This window comes from Eubalaena glacialis, chromosome 12, assembly GCF_028564815.1.
Source record: "Eubalaena glacialis isolate mEubGla1 chromosome 12, mEubGla1.1.hap2.+ XY, whole genome shotgun sequence".
In the NCBI taxonomy this organism is placed as follows: Eukaryota; Metazoa; Chordata; class Mammalia; order Artiodactyla; family Balaenidae; genus Eubalaena; species Eubalaena glacialis.
In genome coordinates this window covers 26,544,268-26,555,378 of record NC_083727.1, presented here as the reverse complement: position 1 = coordinate 26,555,378, position 11,111 = coordinate 26,544,268, and the positions used below count along the sequence as shown (strand labels likewise).

Genomic DNA, 11,111 nt, shown 5'->3' with positions numbered 1-11,111 from the left:
CTCACTTATATGTGGAATCTAAAAAAAAAAAAGGAAAAGTGGAACTCATAGAAATAGAGAGTAGAAAGAAGTTGCCAGGGGCTGGGAGTTGGGGGAAATAGGGAGAAGTTGGCAAATGGGTACAAACTTTCAGTTTTAAGATGAATAAGGTCTGAGGACCTAATGTGTAACATGGTGACTCTAGCTGATAACACTGTATTGTATGATTGAAATTTGCTAAGAGAGTAGAACTTGAATGTTCTCACACACAAAGGTAAATATGTGAGGTAATGGGTGTGTTAGTTAACATGATGGGGATGGGGAATTTTTTCACAATATATACATATATCAAAATCATCACATTATACACTTTAAATATCTTATAATTCTAGTATTCAATTATATCTCAGTGAAGCTGAAAAAAGAAAAAACTATAAAAAATACATATAATGGGGTATCTTGTCAAAGGCAATAACAGTGATCATAATAATAATAGTTAATACTTTATATAGGCGTAGTTCTAAGAAGCTTACATGTATTAAGTCACTTAACACTTGTAACAACCCTATGAAGTAGGTACTATTGTTATTCCCATTTTACAGATGAAGAAGCTGGTGCCCAGAGAGGCTAATTAACTTGCTCAAGCTCATACAACTAGAGGGACTAACATGGCAAATCCAAATCTCTAGTCCAGACCTCTTTTCTAATCCATATATCACTCAGCTTATAGGTCAGCTCCAACTGGATATTCCAAGGGCATTTCATATTCAACATGTTCAAACTGAAATCATCATTGATCTCCATGCCTGTGCAATCCACTTTTTGCTCCCTATTCAGCAAACGACATTGACGGTTCTGTCACTTAGGCTACAAACCTCAGAGTCTTTCTTGGCTCTTCTTTCTCCTGCATCCATATGCTTGCCAGTGGTATCCTCTTAACATCTCTTCCAAGTTCCCTGTGTCTGTCCCACTTTGACTGCCATAGAGTAAGTCCTCACCTCACAAATAAGCGACAGATTATTGTATCTGTCGCTTGTATTGTTTTGCCCATTTCCAGTCTTGACTCCTTCCAATCCTATTACCACAGTTTTCTAGAACATCCGTCTTTTCATGTCACACTTTTACCTAAATTTTGACTGGCTTCCAAACTTCTTACAATAAAATAAAGTTTCTTACAGTTCTCTAGCTTCATTTCCTCTGTCACCATATGCCATAAAATTTCACACACTTTGTTTCTTTACAAGCTCTTTCTCTTGCCTGGAATGTACCACTGTCTTCTGGAAGAGTTCTATTTATTTTCCAAGGTGCACCTCCACTCTTAGGCTTTCCCAGACACCACTCTTCTGACTCAAAGCGAATTAATATCCTTTCTCCAAGTTCCTGCCCTCTAACGTACATCTAATTCATGTCTGCTATTCCCTCTTCATACCGTGTACATCTAAATTACACTCAGGTTGGTATCCAAGGAGACAGAGCTGTATCAAATGTGTCAGAGAGCTAAGTTATGACCCAGGGGAATCAGTCCCAAGAGAAGGGAATCCTAATGGAGAAGCTTGTGAGCCCTGCAGAAAGAGAGGTCTACAGCGTCCAGCCTACAATTCCCATGAAGTAGAGGATTTCCTAGGTAGTTGAGTCAAGATATTGTACATTGGACAAACCTACAAAAAGAAGATTGTGGAAAACTAAAGGGAGATAGAACAGACCAGGGGTGTGAAGTAGCGCATGGCTACTCCTACCATTGGGATAAGTAATGGTCTCTGTATTATAAAGTTGTAGTACAGATTAAATGAGATAATGCATGTAAAGCGCTTTGCATGGGCCTGGCACGAAGTTAGTGGCTCCCTAAATATTGGTTAGTATTAATAATTGCAATATTGATGCTGGGCAGGAGTGCTACTTCGTTTCTCCTATGTGTGTACATTACAAAAAAGACTTGTGTTTGAGTCTAAAGTGGACCTAAAGTTCTGAACAAAATTTAAAGTGACTTTCTGAATCACATTTACATTTGACCATAACTCATAAATCAACTTGGTAGATAAACCCAGCCAAATATCTAGGCCAAGCTATATAACAAAATGATCAGGGCTCAAATAAATCAGATATTTTTGACATCTCTGCGATGTCAGAGTTAGAAGTGACCAAACTTTATTTAACTGCATGATGAATCATTAACTCTGCAGGCATTTGAGACATAAATTTTGATCACAAACAGGATGCTCATTTTAGGGATTTTATTTATGCATTCTTTCATTTTTGGCAGAATTCTGTATATTAGACCATGGGTTGGCAAAATTTTTCTATAAAGGGCCAGATAGTAAATGTTTTAGGCTTTGTGGACCAATGTGTTCTCTGTTACAACCATTCAATGGTGCCACTGAAGAGATAAAACAGTCAACACACAAGAGTAAATAACTGGGCACGGCTGTGTTCCAACTGACTTTATTTATAAAAACAGGTGGTAGACCAAATTTGGCCCATTTGCCAACCTCTGTACTAAATACAAAGCCCTTGACTTTGTCGAACTTATAGCCCGTAGAGGAGGCAGGCATCGTGTGAACCAGAAGATACTAGGTGTTATGTCAGAAGTATGTATATCATAGAAGAGGTACTTCAACAGACCATCTTGTAAAATGGGAGGATTGATATGGGCTAGAAGAGATCCCTGAAACTCACAACTCATCTTCTTGGGTGGAGGGATTCAATCACTCACCATCGATCAGAATCACCAGAATTGTTTTACTTTATGGCAGTAGTGTTAAACCTGAAGGGTGTTAGACTGAAAATTTTGCTTTATTTTAAATACAATAATGCTTGACCATGTTTCTGGAATGTTGGTATCTCTTCAGGAGATTTGTACCACAATCTATATTCATTATGCTGTCATTATCTCAATAATTTCTTTTCATGTTAAAGCATTTTTTTTTTTTTACCAAAAGGATTGCTTATTAAATTAAGATGAAATGGCAATTAATCTAGAGTGTTATCAAAGACAGGAACATGCATTTGTCTGAATCTCTGTTTATAAACATCAATGGCCTGTTAATGTACTAATATTTAGGAGGGCAATATGATAAAAAGCTTCCCTGCCTCTGTTAGCTCATTTTGTATTAACATATTCCTGTCACCAGTTAGGCAATTAACAGAGACTAAAGGAACACTAATTGTTGGCTTCTCTGCCAGTGTGCTAGGTCAGCTTTATTCCTAGGAGCTCACTTAATGAATTTGTAATAATTGTAAGTGATAAAAGTGGGCGATTTTCTTTGAAAAACAAACCTGGTGATATTGCTACGGAGATTGAGATTAGAGAAAAGTCCTTTTCTATGTGACACTGTTGTAAAGCAAGCACTTTGGGGAGATGCAGGGACAGGTCAACAAAATTTTCAGAAAGAGCAATGCTGAGAATGCAAGAGGGTTCCTAGGTAGTGTCAAATTCTTCCCAGATGATGACTGTGGAGAAAACAGCTGCAACACAGCTCACCATTTGATGAATTTATACGGAAATTGCTGCCTTCCAATCATACACAGTGAAGTTCCTATGAGTTGGTTAAATTACATGCTAGTCTTGGCCCTTCCCATCCATGTTCAGGAGGGTCTTCTGTACTTTCTTTGCTTATTTTGTATTGTTTGCCCCATTTCAATGAGTGGATATTTTTGAAAATATTCACTTTTACTAAAAGCAAACTGGAATGGAGCCCATGACGTAAAATGTGGGAGAACAGAGTTGAGGATGTTCCTGAGACCTTTGGTGCAGACAAGACAATAGAAAGAACTTAGAGCAAGTGTCAGGAAAAATGAGTATCTGGGACATGATAACAGCACCAAGGTGCAGAAAAAAGTTCTGCAACTGTCCTATTAACATACCAGATTTGATTTGACTCCATTATATTTTATCAAATAGTTTAGAAAGCTCACAGCATAAAACATCATCATAATTGTAATCATATAGTTGGAGATTTAACGTGCACACCATAATGTACCATTAGTTACACAAATAACTAATAATTTGCTAATGACAATATTATGTTAAGTCAGTTTAGGGGCAATTAAAGTGAGTGATATTTACATATGCCTAATGAATCACAGTCGATGGCAGATTAAGAGATTCTAATGAATATTCATCCAGACATTCGCAACCAGCTTCACAGTTTATAAACTGAATTATGGTTGATTTGCCCTTTTAAAAATGAATATGTGAGTATCTTCTGCATGGTGAGAATGAACAATTGGGCCTGACTGTAAAATTTTTTTAAAGCAATGTACTGGTCAGAACACAAAACATTTTTATGCACTCTCATACCCTCGGCTTCACTGTTCTTTTTTATATCGCAGATCAGTGTTGATGAACTATCTCCATTTTCATTCTAATCCATGACATGAAATATAGAAATTGTTTACTATAAGATTAAATGGAAATCAAGTTTTATGCAGCCCCACTGAGGAAATAATTACAGGTAGTTTTTGCCATTGAAACAGTGAATACAAACTCTCTTTTCATTCTCTAGCCATCCCCATGCAACTCAGAAGGCTGCTTTTGTAGCTATACGTTGTCATGATAAAATTGGGGTTGATTTACTATCCTTTCAACTTGGTCATTTTAAAAAGTAATAAAACAAACAAACAAAAACACTTTACTTTGGCCCTGTGAATACAGGTTAAGACCAAACAAGGTTATGGTTTGAGCATTTAATTTCTCCTAAAAATTATAACACTTTCTGCTTTGACTAGCTGTTCCTTGTAAATATTGTTAGTCTTGTCTCTGTTGCAAAGATGAAGGCCAAACTCTTTGTCTTTCTCAAGATCCCACAATAGGTCCCCGAGAGACCAGATATCTACAGGTCCCATTTCTTTTTTAGCTTAAATTAGACAAAATTGTCTCCCTGCTGTTTCAGATTATAAAGATATTAATTAATGCTGGCATTTTTTCCTACATAGGAAGTTAGAGACTAGAACTAGAGCATCTTGGTCCATGGGAGTGTAGTAAGACAGTTGAACAACATGTGCTTGATGTCTGGCCCTTATAAGATGTCAAACTTGTATTAATAGAACTAGTGAGAGAAACCTCCAAAAACAAACAAGTGTTTTAAAGGCATGGGGGTAAACTTTGAAGGGTGACTGGAGCCTCTTGTTCCTAATGGACCAGAGGTCAAGGTGAGTGGGTTTCCAGGCTCAGCAGTTCTTTTTTACTATTATTATTTTTAAATTTCATTTATTTTGTCTACACCGGGTCTTAGTTGCGGCATGCATGCGGGATCTAGTTCTCCGACCAGGGATCGAATCTGGGCCCCCTGCATTGGGACCACAGAGTCTTCCCCACTGGACCACCAGGGAAGTCCCTCAGCAGTTCTTTTAGGCTGGGAATAGTACAGAAAATATAAAAATGGCCTCCATCTATTCTCCCTATGCAAATGAAGTTCCCGTAAGTGAAGAGTGATCATTTCACTCTCTTATTCAAAAACTTAGCAAAGATGTCAATTCTCCCCACATCAATCTACAGATTTAAAGGGATCGCAATCAAATTCTCAGCTGGAGTTTTTGAAGATATAAACGAGTCAATACTGAAATTGATACGGAAAGACACAGAAACCAGAATAGCTCAAACAATTTTGAAAACAGAAGAATAAAACTGAAGGGCTCACACTACCTCATTTTAAGACATATTCTAAAGCCACAGTAAACAACACATTGTGTATTGGCAAAAGGACAGTTATATAGATTAATGGAACAGAATAGTGAATTTAGAAATAGATCTACCACATAAATATGACCAATTGATTTTTGACAAAGATACAGAGGAAATTCAAGGAAGAATACTATAGTAACAAATGATGTTGGAACAACTGGACACCCATAGGCAAAAACAACCACAACCACAACCAAAAAACTTGGATCTAATCCTCACGTTTTAAACAATAGTTAACTCAAAATGGATCAGAGACTTAAATGTAAAACATGAAACTATAAAACTACTAAAAAAAAGATATAGGTAAAAATCTTCATGACCTGGGCTTAGGGAAAGAGTTTGACAAGATTCAGAACATGCTACCCTAAAATACGGCATCTTGAATATTTTAAGCTGAAGGAATTTGAGAGAAAGCAGCTGCAGGAAGGATTCTCTGACTTACTCCTTCTCCTCTGAAGTAGATCGTAAGACACTCTTGTGAAACGTCTTCTACCTAGAAGAAAGGAGCATTCTTATCTCTGAAGACAGAGGGACACCAAGGGGAATCTAAACAAACTTGCTAGGTTTCCCCCAGTTTACTTCCCTTAGCTCATACCTTTTTGTGTCATCACGTTTTTCCACGATTTTTCAGTCTTCATCAAACCTAGCATACACATACTCAGGTTTAACTGTTTCTTCAGGTGTTCATTTCCCTCTGAAGAATCCGATGTTACATTAAACTTATATTAAATACATTTGTATACTTTTTTCTTGTTAATCTATTTTTTTGTCAGTTCAATTTACAGACTCCACCAGGAGAAGCTGGGAAAGTAGTAAGAAAAAGAATTCTTTCCTACCCTGTAAGTTCTTAAACACAATACCAAAAAAACAGGATCCATAAAATTAAAAATTGATAAATTAAATTTGACCAAAATTAAACATTTTGGTTTTGTGAAAGACACAGAAAAGAGAAGTAACAAACTGGGGGAAAATATTTGCAAATCATGTATCTAACAAAGGACTTGTTACCAGAATATGTAAAGAATGCTCAAAATTTAACAGTAAAAAAACAAACAACCAGCTAAAAAAAAAATAACCAAAAAGACTTAAAGAGACACTTTACCGAAGAGGGTATACAGAAGCAAATAAGCACATGAAAAAAAAGTTCAACCTCAACTGCTAGTGGTAAAAGCAAATTAAAACCACAATATGTGACAAAGCTATTTTATGGCTAAAATAAAAAACACTAGAAATACCAAATACTGGCAAGGATACAGAGCAACTGGAATTGTCACACATTTCTGGTGGAAATGCAAAATGGAAATCAGTTTGGCAGTTTCTTATAAAGTTAAACATACACTTACCATATGACCTAGAAATACCATTCTGGGGGTACTTATCTTAAAGAAATAAAAACTTATGTTTACACAAATGTTTATAGCAGATCTATCCATAAATACAAAAACTGGAAACAAACAAAATGTCTTAATTTAATGGATGAGTAAATTAACAATGGAATACTACTCAGCAAGGAATAAACTATTAATACAAATAACGGCTGAGAAGAATCTCAAAAGCATGAAGCTGAGTGAAAGAAGCCAGTCTCAAAAGGTTACATACAGTATGATTCCATTTATATGACCTTCTCAAAAGGACTAACTTGAGTGAGGGAGAACACACCAGTGATTGCCAGAGGTTAGAGAAGGGAGAAAGGTGTGACCGCAAAGGGGGAGCACAGAGGAGATTTCTGGAGTGATGACATTGTCTTGTGTCCTGATTATGGTGGTAGATAAAAGCGTTAAAATTCATAGATCTGTACACACACAAAGCAATCTATTTTATTGTATGTTAATTTAAAAAATAAAATGAAAACTTTTAGTGGAGTTCTATTTCCTACTCTATCAAATCTAAACTCTCTCTGCCTATGTGTCAGCCTTTCCATCATCTGCTTCCCCTCTTTGTCATGTTTCTAGGTCCGTTTCCTCTCTGTCCCCTGAGGCAGCTCAGCTGTGCCCCTACCCCCCATCCATCTTCCCTCCTTTTATGAACAAACATTATTGATCCTCTATAAAAGGCCAGCTACAGTGCTAGCCTTGGGGGTGCAAGAGCTTCTGGGCTATAATAGCCCCTCCTCTTCTCTCCTCTTCACCCTTCCCTTCCCCCCTCCTCTTCTTTTTATTCAAATCAAGTCCCACCACTTTTGTCACGTCAGCTCCAGGCATTCCTGCAACCACCAGATTCAAGTTCTCTGTCATCCGTCTGCACCAGTAAACTAATTGCACCACAGCTGTTTCTGGTTTTGTTGCATTCTTCCAGTTAGATTTAGTTATTTGAAAATAGGAACTTTTTGTTTGTTTGCTTTTTCAGTCAGACCTCAGATGATCAAACAGCTCTTAACATAAGAGTAAGTGCCCTATAAATAGCTCACTATTTAAAACATGCATTGGGAGATACGTTCGTTAGATTATTCCTTTCTGCCAGTGGACGCTGGGGAGTAAGCATCGTTGATGTCTCCCCCCTCCACTGCCGTCATGTCTAAGTCAGAGTCTCCCAAAGAGCCTGAACAGCTGCGGAAGCTCCTCCTCAGATATGTGATCTTTGAAACAACCAATGAGAGGCTGAGGAGCCATTCTGAGCAAATGGGGAACGCTCACAGACTGTGTGGTAATGAGGGATCCAAACACCAAGCGCTCCAGAGGCTTTGGGTTTGTCACATATGCCACTGTGGAGGAGATGGATGCAGCCATGAAGGCGAAGCCACACAAGGTGGATGGAATAGTTGTGGAACCAAAGAGGGCCGTCTCAAGAGAAGATTCTCAAAGACCTGGTGCCCACTTAACTGTGAAAAAGATTTTTGTTGGTGGCATTAAAGAAGACACTGAAGAACATCACCTAAGAGATTATTTTGAACAGTATGGGAAAATTGAAGTGATTGAAATCATGACTGACTGAGGCAGTGGCAAAAAGAGAGACTTTGCTTTTGTAACATTTGATGGCCATGACTCATTAAACAAGATTGTCATTCAGAAATACCACACTGTGAATGGCCACAGCTGTGAAGTAAGGAAAGCCCCATCTAAGCAAGAGATGGCTGGTGCTTCATCCAGCCAAAGAGCTGGAAGTCGTTCTGGAAACTTTGGTGGTGGTCGTGGAGGTGGTTTTGGTGGGAATGACAGCTTTGGTTGTGGAGGAAACTTCAGTGGCCGAGGTGGCTTTTGTGACAGCCGTGATAGCGGTGGATATGATGGCAGTGGGGATGGCTATAATGGGTTTGGTAATGATGGAAGCAATTTTGGAGGTGGCGGAAGCTACAATGATTTTGGCAATTACAACAATCAATCTTCAAATTTTGGACCCATAACAGGATGAAACTTTGGAGGCAGAGGTGCTGGCCCCTGTGGTGGTGGAAGCCAATACTTTGCCAAACCACGAAACCAAGGTGGCTGTGGCGGTTCCAGCAGCAGCAGGAGCTCTGGCAGTGGCAGAAGGTTTTAATTACTGCCAGGAAACAAAGCTTAGCAGGACAGGAGAGCCAGAGAAGTGACGGGGAAGCTACAGGTTACAACAGATTTGTGAACTCAGCCAAGCACAGTGGTGGCAGGGCCTAGCTGCTACAAAGAAGACATGTTTTAGACAATACGCATGTGTATGGGCAAAAAAACCTTGAGGACTGTATTTGTGACTAATTGTATAACAGGTATTTTAGTTTCTGTTCTGTGGAAAGTGTAAAGCATTCCAACAACGGGTTTTAATGTAGGGTTTTTTTTTTGCACCCATGCTGTTGATTGCTAAATGTAATAGTCTGATCATGAACCTGAATAAATGTGTCTTTTTAAATAAATAAAACATGCATTGACATTGAAGTGAATGAGTAAGCATTAACCCTAGGAAAATATGAACATAGTTCTGAATTAGAAGGAGGTCTAAATTTCCCTTATTTCCACTTCCTCTTCCATTGCTTCTCTTGACATTGTTATAAACTCTGTCTTTCCTGACTCTTCTCAGCAAGAACTATACTGCTTTATTCAGCTTCACTTCACACCCTTTAATCTTTTCCCGACCTTTTTCCTTCAGGAACCTGAACATCTTCTCTCTTTTATTCTCTAACTTTCAGACTACTTACATTCTTAATTTAATTCTCCACTTTCCTAAGACTTTCTCAGTACTAGATGGTTTATACCTTACAAATGCCTCGTTTCCACTTCATGAAAAATTTTTTGCAATTTTCATCTCGATTTGTTATTTTTACTTTTCACATGTTTATGGACAGATGCTAAGAATAATCCAATCTTGGTGTGTAGAGCATTAATATCTGTTCGTCTCCTTCTTCAGGTCATGTGTTGGCATCCAGTTCTTCTGGATTCCTCCTTCGACTGCTGTCCTCGAGTTCCTGCTTCTCTCTGCGCTTTGCCTTCTCTTACTCTCCTGCTGGGAGCCATGGTTGCTGTGATCCTAGCGTAATCATACTGTCATGATGGAAGGGAAATGCTTCTTCTTAGAGCAGCTTGAAAAGCACCAGGAACTTGGATTTTATTTATTCTTGATTTTATTTTTATCTTGGTCCCAGAAAGCCTCCTTTGTATAAAATGATCTGGGATTAAGTGGCATCCTTACAGCTGAGGATAGCCTTTTCTGTTTTATGGAAGGAGTCTGACCAAATAGAAGAGGCAGATTAAAGGTGTTCCTAACGAAGAGGGGAAGCAACAGAGGAGTGGGAAAGCAGAGACTGCTCCCCCGCCCCCTACAAGAAGTCAGAGCCTACACTTCCCCCCACCCCAAGACAGGTTCCCCTTATTTCCAGTAGGGCAATTTCCAGCAAATGTCTGTCCTCTGAGAAGTAACTTATTTATCTTCATGTTCATCACAATCAGTTGTTTCTGCAATGTTAGCAGCAAATTCAGCAAAAGATTTCCACATTTCAAGATAAATCAGAATCTCCTCACCTCCTAACTTCCACCTCAGTCACAAAAAATGAAAATGCAGAAATCCTACAATGCAGCCACATTTGCAGTTCCTGTGGGTGAAACCCACATTTGATAGCTGTATGTTTATAGGTGAATCAAGTGACAGAACCAAGAATGACCTTCTATTAGTGTGGGCATTTTAGAGCCAGAGAGAAAAGATGGATTGTTACACCCCAAAGTGTTAACGATGAGTAGCTTTGTATGGCAGTTTTGAATGGTTTTGTTCCTTAGATTTTTCTTTATCCACTAAATTTTCTAGAGCTCCGTCATTTATTTTTGGTAAGAAATAATGTTATGTTTAACCCAATTGCAATACAGGTCAGCATTGTTTACCTTCTTAACAGGACATAGTACTTTTTCATGCCGAGAACAAAGATAAGTTAAAAATTTTATTTTAATTAAAAATACATAAACAGTCTCAAAAACAAAAGAATATCTCTGTGGTCCAGAAATAAGACAGTGAGGGATGGTGGAGGTTCCAGTCTTCCTGGCTCTAGAATAGGAAACTA

At 38.3% G+C, this 11,111-nt stretch overlaps 1 pseudogene; it reads left to right on the top strand.

Annotated features, from left to right (window-relative positions):
- Positions 1–8,169: 8,169 nt before the first annotated feature.
- On the top strand, positions 8,170–9,133 carry LOC133102416 (heterogeneous nuclear ribonucleoprotein A1-like; annotated as a pseudogene).
- Positions 9,134–11,111: the final 1,978 nt, after the last annotated feature.